At 32.6% G+C, this 13,135-nt stretch overlaps 1 pseudogene; it reads right to left on the bottom strand.

Annotated features, from left to right (window-relative positions):
- Positions 1–13,135, bottom strand: part of LOC144228376 (large ribosomal subunit protein uL1m pseudogene) — a 64,348-nt pseudogene that overhangs the window by 42,844 nt on the left and 8,369 nt on the right.

Raw genomic sequence — 13,135 nt, 5'->3', positions numbered from 1 at the left:
TAAATAAATTTTCTTCAAAAATTGCATAAACTGCCTCCTTGAAATCCACACCAGTTAAATATGCAACATTTCTTCCAGTTAGCCAACATTTGAATAATCAAAAGGAAAAGATTTATAGATGAAAGTCTAAGGATCTTTGGAAATGTTTTTCTTCATTAGCCAAATTCTTAAATATAAAAAATGCTAATTAATACAGCTTCATCATAGCTCCTGAAAGCAAAGGACCACATGGCAAAAACAAAGCAAAACAAAACAAAACAAGACAAGACAAAACAAAACAAAAACTATTAAATAATGATAAACTCAAGTAAATAAAACTATCTCTTAGTATGCACTCAATACCAGAGGAAAGCTATTTTCTAGATTATATTAAAAATAAAGTTTTTTCTTATGACTAATCCAATTTCCACCAACATTTAACAATAAGTATTACATATTTCGTTTATATATATAAACATCTATGTATATGTATATGTATATACATATACACACACATATATATACATACATATAGATTATATACAGAAACAGATTATATACAACACACACAGGTGTTAATTTTTTTCTTTGTACATTTCTTCTCTTAGAATGCAAGTCTGTGTGTGTGTGTGTGTGCGTGCACATGTGCATGTGTTTGGAAAGAGGATATTAAGTTATTTTTCTAGATTTGGAAAATCCTAGAGAAAACTGTTAAATATTGCAGTATAGTAAAATAACCTTGAATGATTTCATTATTTTAGGATATAAAATATTTTCAAGCACATCTTCTTAGGGCAATATTCTCCATTAATTTCTGATTTCCTTCAAACCAATATTTGTGAATGCCCATTTTTAATGCAGAAAGCTTTGGAAAAGAGCTTGATATTTTTTGAGATTTATAATCTATAATAAATTACATATTTGGTTCTAAAAAGCCAAAAAAATAAGTAGAAGAGTATGTCATGTGGCAGTTATGCAGGAAACCAATTTTGATTGCTCAGGGTCTCTTTATTATATTATATCCCTGGGAGTTCTATTAAGCTTCCAGTGAATATTTTCCGCAGTGTTTTATTAAAGATGCTGAAATCTTAAGGTTAGCAGAGTTGTCTACATACTGCCATTAGGATTTGGAGAATTCCTAAGCTAGGCTTCATTAGGAAGCAAACATTTGATTTATAGTTCATTGGGTCTTCAGGGAGAAAGTCACAAAAACAGAAATAACAATCAAGAGGTTGATTATTTTTTTGATGCCCCATATATACTGAGGCTACTGTGGAAAATAGAGCATAGCAAAATAGAATGGATCGATAAGGACGTAGCCTCATGTCATTAAAACAGAAGGTATTGAATCAAAAATTCTGAGTTATAATTTTCCTTTTACTCTGTTTAGTCTTTTAATGCTCAATTTCCTCATTAATGAAGTGAATTTTCAAATCTGATGATCCTTTGAGAATCTAGAAGTAAGTGAAAAGTTACAGAAAAGTTACAACATTAAAAATGTTGTAAATACTATTGTCATGACAGCAGATATGGTTTTGTTATGGAATGCACTTCACAGTATTGTATAACTAAATTGCTAAACTGTCAGAGAATATCTAGAAAATTTGTTTTTGTAGAGAATATTTGGGAGTGTAGCTAATTCAATCTGGTAAGAATACTCAGAGTTGATTTTTTCTATGTGCATTGCACATCTTACAACACTTTTCTCATTACACAATTCTCTTGTGAGATTGGCCTGTGTTTTGTTCAGCTGAAAAATTCTGGGCTACAGCATCAATGTGGCAAGAGACCTAACTCTTTTATGTTAGCAAGAGGCAGTTTAAATAAAGTGGTTCATATGTTTGAGGAATGATTTTGACATTGAAAACAGGTGTAATTCTGTTGCAGTTGCAACTGTAATTCTTAAATACAGATGGCTGTCTAGATTTTTACTAATTGATTTTTGTTTATTTTTTTCAGTGAACTTAATAAGCAAAAATCCTATAACACTAACTGGTCTCTAGTGCTATATATTCATATATGTAAATATATTTACAGTGGTGGGTCTATAAAATTGATTGTCTAGGCACCAATCCCTTCCCCAAAGAGGGCAACAATACTAAATAATTAAACATGCCAAGTATATGAATGTCTGTGTGTGTAAAACTCCAAATTAGGGTTTTACCTGAAAAATTAAGTGTTGATAAAATCTGAAGATCAAATGGGAGCTTGTTTGATTATAAACTATAGAAGAACATTCCAGATTTTTTAATATTACCAAATACTGTGCACAGATGGAGGGATTCAGGTGGGCCCACCATCACAGGGTAGATCATCATAGTACCAACCGCAACAAGATATGCTGGCACTGGATCAAGAAGCCCTACACAAGTTTTGTGGATGGTAACATACTATTCTCTATTAAAACTGATGGTCTTTGATAACATGCCCAACAAATTTTAATACCTCATAATTTTCTTAATTTTTCAACCACAATCTGTAAATTTATATCAAAAATAAGCTAACTGAGGTGCCTGGGTTGTTCAGTCAGTTAAGCATCCAATGCTTAATTTTGACTCAGGTCATGATCTCACATTCATGAGACCAAGCCCCATGTTGGGCTCCACCCTAACAGCACTGAGCCTTCTTGGTGAGAGAAGGTGAGAAGAGAGCCTTCTCTCTCCCTCTCTCTCTCTTTCTCTGCCCCTTCTTCTATGCTCATGCTCTCTCTCTCTCTCCCTCAAAATAAATAAGTAAATAAACTTATAAGAAAAGCTAACTAAAACATTATTGAGATTCCTAGCTCACCTTTAAGGAAACAATTCAAAATCTCAAACATAAAAAAAGGCAACTAAACCACCATGCTTACAATTAACAAGAATAACTAATTAGCTAAAAGCATTATCATTATAAGTATTTCATTTCCATCCTAAGTGTATAATTATTTTGTATGGATTATTTTGCAAAAACAATAGCAACAAGAGTGCTTAAGATAAAAGTACTTGGTTTGGGGTGCTGGGTGGCTCAGTCAGTTAAGCGTCTGACTTCGGCTCAGGTCATGATCTCATGGTTCATGGGTTCGAGCCCCGCATCGGGCTCTGTGCTGACAGCTCAGAGCCTGGAGCCTGTTTCAGATTCTGTATCTCCCTCTCTCTCTGACCCTCCCCTGCTCATGCTGTCTCTCTCTCAGAAATAAATAAAACATTTAAAAAATTTTTATAAAGTATTTGGTTTAAACATGTAAGCATAATTAAATCACATACTCAGAACATACTAACGATTTCCTCAACACTGTAATTTCATTATGTTTCTTAAGATTTAAAAAATTTCTTTGAGAATTTAATAAACTAATTTTCATTATTTGCTTTTTAAAAAACTTTGAATGTGAAAAATATCACAAAACAAAATAACCACACAAAAACTATTGTCATTTATGCTCCGATTTCCCCCATCAGTTGAAGTTATAAGGCACATATCAATCACCATTGACTATTCTAAATATCATACTCAGATATGATCTTAAGTATTTAGACAGGAATATGGATCAGCTCTATAGAAACAGAAAATTTGATATCATAGTATCAAGAAAAAAAGTAAACAAATTGCCATAAATCTATTTTGATATAATTAAGATTTTAAGAACTAAACCAATGTTAATTAAATGCAGATATAAAAAAGGACAAAAATTATTCCTAATGATAAAGACCTCTAATTCATGTAATCATAAGAGTTGATCTTATCTGACACTAATTAGAGGTGGTCAACAAAATCACTTCTCAAATTTTCTTATATTCTTTGAGTTGAAAATACTAGATGTGAATTCAAGTCAAAGTGATAGTTTTATTTTTTACTTTTAAAAAAGTATTTCTCACTAGACAATTCTTATCTTTGAAGGCTAGTAAACATCATATGACAAAATTTTTATCTAGTCACTGGAAAGATACTGATATTTAAACATGATGGTCGGGGCACCTGGATGGTTCAGTTGGTTAAGCATTCAATTTCAGGTCAGGTCATGATCTCACAGTTTGTGAGTTTGAGCCCCGCATAGGGCTCTGTGCTGACAGCTCTGAGCCTGGAGCCTGCTTCAGATTCTGTGACTCCCTCTCTTTCTGCCCCTCCCCAACTCACACTCTGTCTGTCTCTCTCAAAAATAAATAAATGTAAACATTAAAAAAATTTTTAGACATGATGGTCAACTTGTAAAATCAACATGTATTATCTCATCCAAAAATAATTTAAGTAAGCTTAAGGAAGAGTGAATTGACACTTTTAAAACTTATATTTATTTATTTGCCTGTTTATTCAATAATATTGAGCCCTTATTTAAGTGTCTAGATTCTTTCTCATCATTGGAAATATGAAGTAGCATACTAGAGCCAGTTCGTATAGGCGTGAGGCAGCTGGATATATGCATCTCTCTCCAGCTCCATGTTTAGTGCTTTCACATTTGCAGCTTGACATTGGCCATGGTGTGAATATTATATCAAGGGAATTGGTAACTTTGAGCCTATTATCTTTCATCAGAGAGCAAATTTTTCAATATTTCCTAGCTTGGGATTCTCTCTCTCTCTCTCCCCACATGCTCTCTCTCAAAATAAATAAATAAGCATTTAAGAAGAATTTATTAAAATATCTAAATAAGCTTCTGGATATTCATGGTTTTCCTCAATAAACTGAATTTGGGGATTTTGTACATGTATACGTATTTAATTAGTTACTCTTCCAACCCTCTCCCTGCCTCTCTGGACTGACAGATGATACAGATAGATAATGGATGATAGACAGATGAACAGACAGGAAGACAGATATATACACTGACCCTGATGCTATATTAAGAATTAGATGAGTTTATGATACAATAAGTAAGAGTCAACTTCTGGTTATATCAAGAAATCTAGTAACAAATTTGTTATGCAAGATGAATAGGTAAGGAGCTATGATTGATGCTGATTAGTTCTTACAAAGAAGGAAAATGAAGTTCAATAATTGATAATAGCCTATTAAAAGGTTAGAGTCTGTATGAAATATGAAACCACTTCACAGAATAATATTAGAACAAAAATTGTAGGTAATAAAGAGGGTCTGTAGAGGGGGAAAAGAAAGGTGGGATTGCATGTACAATTGCCTTGGCTATGAAAATAAATATTAATGGAACTTGGGATAAGGAGAATTTAGGAGACAGAAGAAATTATTATCATAGTATTTTTTCTTAAAGTATACTAATAAATTTTGAGATCAGGTAATAAACATGTATGGGCATCTAATTTGAAGTTTTAATTTTCAAAAATACAGCCGACACATGGGAGATGACTAATGTATTATCAGGAACTTCCTTTAAAAACTAAAAAAAAATAAGGAAAACTTTATAAAAAGCAACTTCATTTGAAATCACTTTTACATCTGAGCTAATTTGAACATTGTTCGGTTGGTTTAAAATGGGGCTAACTAATCATGAAATAAAAATGATAACACTAATGGAATCAAGTAAGTATAATCTGCTTTACAATGAATCCCTGTAGGTATTACTGGTTAAAAGCAAATGGGAAAGTTATTGTTTAGAAGCATTTGTTTTTTCTAATGTCAGTGAAATTAAGGCAAATTTATATAAGAATATATAAAAATTACCTCAAGAAATCATTCTTTTTGTATATGGATCATTGAAAAAGTATTTCCATTCTATAATGCTAGATATATTTTGATTAATACTGCTTTTTATAATGTAAGGACTTTTACTGTTCTTCAATATAGCACCTCACTGCAATTGTCTACTTAAATAACCTTTATATATAGGAAACTAAACTAAACATACAAAATGACAGGGCTATATACCATGCCTTTAAAAAATTATTTTGTTTGGATTAAGCCAAGATATTCAATAGTGATTTTCTATCAAGATACTGAAGATGTAAGAAATAAGTAAACAAGTCATTACTTATCTTCTTCATCTAATTCCAACATACACTAACAGGCAAAATGGTTACAGTTAAGCCCTCAAATTGATTATAGGGAAACAGATTAGTATGATGTTTGCTTAATTGCTTATGAATAAGGATTATTGTTTTCATGGAAGTATTTGCCTATAGAGGAAATATTCTGCTGTATTCCCTTTCTTCTTTAGATCTAATGCAGCTATATCCTCTGAAATCTGAGCTGTTAGACAAGTTTGACATAGTCAAGATCAAGCATTTTTCAGTCAGCTGAAGATCACTTTCTTGCTTTCTGTTACTTCACTGATTTGAAATTAGTACAAGTTGACAGATGATAGATGCAAAATGCAAAATTTCTTCTTAGCAAAAAGTACTTTGTAAATACTAGATTGCTTATATTTTAATATAGGACATTTAATTCCATTATGTCTCTAATTAATTGAACTTTTGGTTTTGAGACAACTTTTAAAAACCAGTTAAAACTTACTGAAAAAGAGGGGTGCCTGGTGGTGTAGTCGGTTGAGTGTCCAACTTTGGTTCAAGTCATGATCTCATGGTTCACGGGTTTGAGCCCCACATCAGGTTCACTGCTGTCAGCTCAGAGTTCACTTTGGATCCTCTGTCTCGTTCTCTCCCTGCCCCTCCCTTGCTCATGCTGTCTCTCTCAAAAATAAACATTTAAAAATTACTGAAAAATAAATATCATTCTATCACTAGTGATAATAAATTAGAAAAGTTTTATGTTATTAAAAATATTTTTTCTTATACAAAAATATCAAGAATTTTCAAGTTAACACTCATGAATAGCCCTAGATGGCAATGAATAGCAGGGCATCTGTGGACTTCAGTAAGTGCTGGTATCATGACTGAAAAAAGTGGGGGCAGAGTGACAAAGATATATTAATGCAATATGATAAAGCCAAGGACATCATTACAAGTGTCAGACAGGTCATTCTGGCCAAATCCAGATAACATGTTGCCTGACCAATTTCTGCACTTTACTCTATTGAGAATGTATTACAAGAACTCATCATCTGGTTGTAATCCAACTATCCTATTACCCCAATAGCTGGCTTCCCCCAAATTTTTGTCCAGGCATTGAGTTACTTTTGATTCTTATCCACTAAGCCCCTTAGTGTGGACAGGGACTATCTTCCTGTCAGGATATATCAGAAATCTACAACACGTGAGGAACTACTGGCCACAGTGTAATTCTCCAAGAGAGAAAGATAGTGGAATTAGTAGTTCCTAGACAAGAACAAGTGAAAAGACTGAGCTCTCAAGAATGAGTAAACAATAACTTAGCAGAATCACCTTCACTCTACATGAATATTTTACATATTGTTCACTAATGAAGATCTTCTAGACAGTGATTGTCAATACACATGGATCAGAGAATGAAATTTTCACCATAATGAAATATTATTAAGAATTTGGGGAAGGAACCAAAAAAAGAGTCTTTCAAACCATTGTAAATACATTAAAAAATCTTAAGTCCAAAGTCCAAAATTTCAATTTGACAAATGATCTAGTGTTCTTGATTGGGGAAACATATTAATTCTTGAAATAATTATTTTTTGGAGCTATAAAGTATTTAGAAGTCACTTTATAATAATATTGTACTAGGTGGGGGTGCCTGGGTGGCTCAGTCAGTGAAGCATCCGACTTTAGCTCAGGGCATGATCTCATAGTTCGTAAGTTTGAGCCCCGTGTCGGGCTCTGTGCTGACAGCTCAAAGCCTGGAGCCTGCTTCCGATTCTGTGTCTCCCTCTCTCTCTCTGTCCTTTCCCCATTCATGCTCTGTCTCTCTCTCTCTCTCTCTCTCAAAAATAAATAAACATTAAACAAAGTTTTTAAATATTGTACTAGGTGGCTATATTTTGGATTCTAGTTCTGAATCTAAAAATGTTATTACCAAAATGTTTATGGTTTAGTTTTTTAAATCTGTAGCCAAGATTCTCTGTAGGTCTCATTTTTTTAAAAAATCATTTCATGCAAGTTTATATGTGATGTACTCAATGCGGAAGATTTTAAATGAGTTTTGTACTTTTTAAGTTATCAATGTCTTCAGAATATTCTCTCGGCATGGAAAACATTATATTTTAGAACACCTTATAAAGACACTCAAAATGTATGAACTACACTATGTTATCATTGTATTTTCCTATGTGTATCCAAGCATATTAGAATATACTTTCTTTATGGTCTAAACTAATCTAAAAATGTTACTTTCTTAGTCAAATTTTACAGTATCCACAGTTTATATAATATTCTGTCACTACACTAAGTGAAATAATGTTTTACTAATTACTAGATTTTTCTTTTGCCTCAATTTGAAAATTGTGATTGACATTCTGTGACTAAAAGAAAAAAAAAGTAGTCTAGTGTAACGTATTATCTTCTCAGTAATAATTTTGTCTAATTAAAAAGTTAATATGAAATGATTTTTTCTAGGATTTATAGAATTATAGACTTGGGCCAATAATTTTGCGATAATTGATACTGAATTTCAATTGAAGTCATTGAAGCACAATGAAAACTTTCACCCAGAGGATTGTCTGCATTGCCCCCTTCAACTACCAGTGTGTGACAAATCAGTGCTTTTTTTCCCCCTCAAGTCTTCAGTCATGTTATGTAGCTAATAGTTGATAGGAGAGTTAACGATGCTTAGAGTCTCATGTATATTAGGTGTATAATCCCAGTAGTCCTAGATATTATTCCTTCCTCTGTGGGCATATGTTAGCACTCTGTACTATAGGAAGTTCCAAAGAACTGTATGGAAGGGCATTCATCTGCCTCTGTATTTCTAGCAATCATCCAGTATATTCAAATGGAAAGCATTTAATCAATTTATAAATAGATGAATAAATAAATGAATGATCATGGATCTGGTTAGTGCCATTAGTGGCATGAAATTCACATCTATAATGGTCCGTAGCAATATACTTATTGGAATACTAAATTTTAAATCCAGACTGCAATTAATAAAAATTACCTTCTCAGTTACACTGATTAAACACAAGCAATCATTATATTACTTTATAAGAATTCTTAGAGAGTAATTCCAAATTTAGATACAAATTTTAGATGCTTTATATCTTCCAGGCGTTCATGATAAAATAATAAATGTTGCCTTGTTAGTTATGTTGATGAAACACAATTATAAAATCACTTTATGTAGGGTGTTAGAAAATGTTACTTATCACATTTAACTTATGTAAATTTCTTCTCCCGCTATTTACAGTAATGCATGCTTGATTCTGCATACATAAGGAATTAATGCAATTTTTTCAATGGCATATAAGGGCAAATGTAGATTAAACAATTATTGGGGGAGGGGGAAGATGAAGCCCATTCTATCCAACCACATTAGCATTCATTGTATCTGGAGTTTTTAGGTGATGACAGAATAGAAATGAAACAGAAAAGTGGTCTCTACACAAGAAAAAAGTAAGGAGAATGGAAATAACATATTGATTGTGAAAGTAAAATCTTTGAAATGATTAATTTGCTACTTAAATTATGAAGAAAACATAGATTTAAGTAAAGCATGATCTATCTTCTACAAAGACAAAATGTAAGCAAAATAACTTTTTATCTCTCAAGTTAACTATTCAACTATTCACTGCTTTATATCTTCCAGGCGTTCATGATAAAATAAAAAAAAAAAAAAACTGGTAACTTACATACAGCCATTGGGGGCAGAATTAACAAAAGTCATTTGAATTATTTCTCATCTCTCTTACTACATCACAATGTATGCTGGTGGCTACTAAGTTATTTACTGAAAGGCTCATGTTGGTGAAAGAGGATTGATATCAGTGAATCTCTTCCAAGGTTTTTAAGTTATTCATATCACACAAAAAGCAGAGCATGGAAGCTCAGTTTTTGGATAAAGCTGTAATTCTTGGTGTTTCACTCAATTCATTTATCAATTGCTTCAGAATAATCTACTCCAAAATTCAGTGGCTTAGAACATCATTATATCTTACAATTCTGTGATATATAGTGGTGCTAGCTCATTTCCACTTGACATAATGTCTGCTGGGCTACCATATTAAATATGACTATTTAATGACTATTCTCATGTGTCTACTATATTAGCTAGGGTAGCTAGAAAGCCAGAGGGCAGGTGCGGTAGATAGGATGTTTTGATTTCGGCCATGTGTTTGGAACCTTTAGCACTATCTGTTTGGTTCTTCTCCATATAGACTCTCCATGTGGCTGTTTGGGCTTCTTATGCATGGCAACTGAATATCCAGCAGCCAGGAATTAAATTAAATTAGCTTTATCTCTTAAAATGAGGTAAGAAGTGTTCACATAGTAGATCAGAAGTGGTATTGGGTAAAACTTTGAGGATTAATTTGCAAAACTAAAAACAAATAATTCACCTACTCTTCATTTGTTTTGATTATGTGGAAATCTGAAAGCTATTTGGCTTAAGCTATATTAACTTTCAAGAATTTAGCATAGGGGAGAAAAGTTTTGAATAAAAATGTTAATTATGTGTATATGTATAAAACTATGGCTAGCTCTGATTATTATTCTGGAATATTTTTATCACTTGAAAATAAAATAAAGTTTAACTGTTATGAATGTTAACACTTTAATTTAGAAAAAATACACAAAATGAAAAGCAAAATTTTAAAAATTAAAAACATCTTAAGGGGCTCCTGGGTGACTCAGTCGGTTAAGCGTCCAATTTCAGCTCAGTTCATGATTTCAGGGTTTGTGGGTTTGAGCCCCATGTTGGGCTCTTTGCTGACAGCTAGTTCAGAGCCTGGAGCCTGTTTCAAATTCTGTGTCTCCCTCTCTCTCTGACCCTCTCCTGCTCACATTGTCTCTCTCTCTCTCAGAAATAAATTAAAAACATTTTTAAAAATTAAAAAAAATAAAAACACCTTAATTGCTTCAATAAGTCTGGAGCAACTAAATTTACCTTTTTTGCATGTCTACTCAATATTCACTTTTCCTTATATTTTTATAGATCTCTTTAAAACATATTGTTCTTTATGGTCTTATAAGCCTAAAGACATATCCATATGTGGCAAGTCAAATAGCTATATCCTGGGTTAGGAGATTATAGGGAACACATTGCAAAGCAGAACACTCTTCTATAGGCCATAGCTATTTGATTTCCCACATTCATATTTCCACATTCATATAGAGAATATTCTCATATTCATATAGAGATCTTATGCCCTTCAAACATTTTCTTTCATGATGAAATCATTTTACTTGGCATTAATTAAGTCAATGAACCAGAAGCCTTAGGGCAACTGACCAATTGAAGAATTCTTGCTACTGTATTCAGTGGAAGGAGTCACTTGGGTTTTGTGTTTAATTCACTCCATTTTACTAGTTCATAAGCCATGAAAACACCAATTTCATTCAATATTTTTCTTGGCACACAGACTGAATAAGTTTCCAGTGAATGAGATGTATGGTTGAGAGTCATATCTGTTCTATGAATATTCTTTCCTACATGAATATAATTTTGTAAGAATGCCAATAAGTTTTTATTTCTAGACAAATACATATATATGCTCTTGTGCTCAATATCATTGCTCTTGACATAAAATCAACGACAAAGGGAATATTAGCAAAGCTCTTTTTTCTTTTGCAAATAAGAGCATTTTAGGTGAATTTTTAAAATAATGATTCAGAGAAGACTTAATTGTTGTGAATAAAATGTTTCCTCTCACTCATACACTTTAACAAATATTTGGATAAGTTGGTTCTTCCATTATGTTTTCTGACTGTTGTCTCCTATTATGTTCCAGAATTTCTAGATCATGAGTGTATAGTTTCCTTTGTATGACCTTCAATATTAAAATTTTTTGAAGTATTATAAGGAAGGTCAGCTTGATGACATAATATGGCAAGCATGATAGTATCAGTAGTTGACCATGGATGAAATTCAGAGGGACCATAAACTTGGCTACAGAGGGAAAAATTCACTAGTCTCTCACTGAAATTTCATATTTCCTAAAGGAAGGTAGGTAACAAATTATACAATTATTAGGACTAAGTATTACTTTTCACCAATATAAATCACATGTTTTCACATAACTTTAGTTGCTGCAGATATCTCAAAGTAATAAACTAACCACTTCCTTGATATTATGGTAGGTTTTAGAAATGCTGCTATTTCTTTTTATTTAATGTGTTAAGGAAGAACTACATATATTGATACAGAATGTATTAAATCTTGGTGAAACTGTAGATTTCCTAGAAATGTATTTTATTTCATGAACTTACAAATCTGCTCTAAGAAAGAGTGCAAAGATCAAAAATAATTAAGAATCCCTGTGATTCTGAGTATAGTATGATTGTTAATGATATTTATCAATTCCTTCCACCATCCATTTCAGATTTGTCCCTTTACCAAGTACAAATGTCTTTCCTGAAGGAGTTACCTGGATTTTTATTTTTGAGTTGCCTTGCCCTTGACAGGACATGTTTGGTAAAATTTTCCTTTAAATATCATTTAACATGAAAACACATCCTCTATCCAATCTATAAGCAAAGTGCACGAGATTTATTTTCAAAATATATCCTACCATGGACTTTTCTATTCATTTTGTATTTTTTTGTTTTATTTATTTTTGAGAGAGAGATAGAGACAGACTGAGCAGGGGAAGGTCAGAGAGAGAGGCAATCACAGAATCCGAAGACAGGCTCCAGGCTCTGAGCCAACTGTCAGCACAGAGCCCAATGTGGGGCCCAAACCCAGAACCGTGAGATCATGACCTGAGCTGAAGTCAGACTTAACCAACTGAGCCACCCAGGTGCCCCATGTATTTTTAAATACAGTATATTATCTAGTAACTATTCTAATTGTTACAGTATCAACTGTGAATTTTTATTATCTATGTCATACTAGGCATTAAATATTTTGCCCATTATCTTTGCCTCTCAACATCCTCAATGTTATTATTTTAGCCCAAGACACCATTATCTCTTATATACATATTACAATGGAAGTCAAGCTGACATTTCTGCTTCTAACACCTACAATTTATACACTACACTGCACTTGGAAATTTCCTTCATCCACATGACTTAAGTCATATTGCTCTTTTACTGAGAACCACCAATGTATAACCAACCAATTCACATCTGATAGTTTTACAATAGCCTTACAATGACCAGGAATGTTCTACATAATCTCATTTTTATGACTTCTTTCCAGGTAGGCTCAACTGGGACTTATGCCTGTAATCTCACAAAGGTGAAATCAAAGT

The sequence above is a fragment of the Crocuta crocuta genome, unplaced genomic scaffold (assembly GCF_008692635.1).
Source record: "Crocuta crocuta isolate KB4526 unplaced genomic scaffold, BGI_CrCroc_1.0 scaffold369, whole genome shotgun sequence".
Taxonomy (NCBI): domain Eukaryota; kingdom Metazoa; phylum Chordata; class Mammalia; order Carnivora; family Hyaenidae; genus Crocuta; species Crocuta crocuta.
This window is presented reverse-complemented; position numbering and strand designations above follow the sequence as displayed.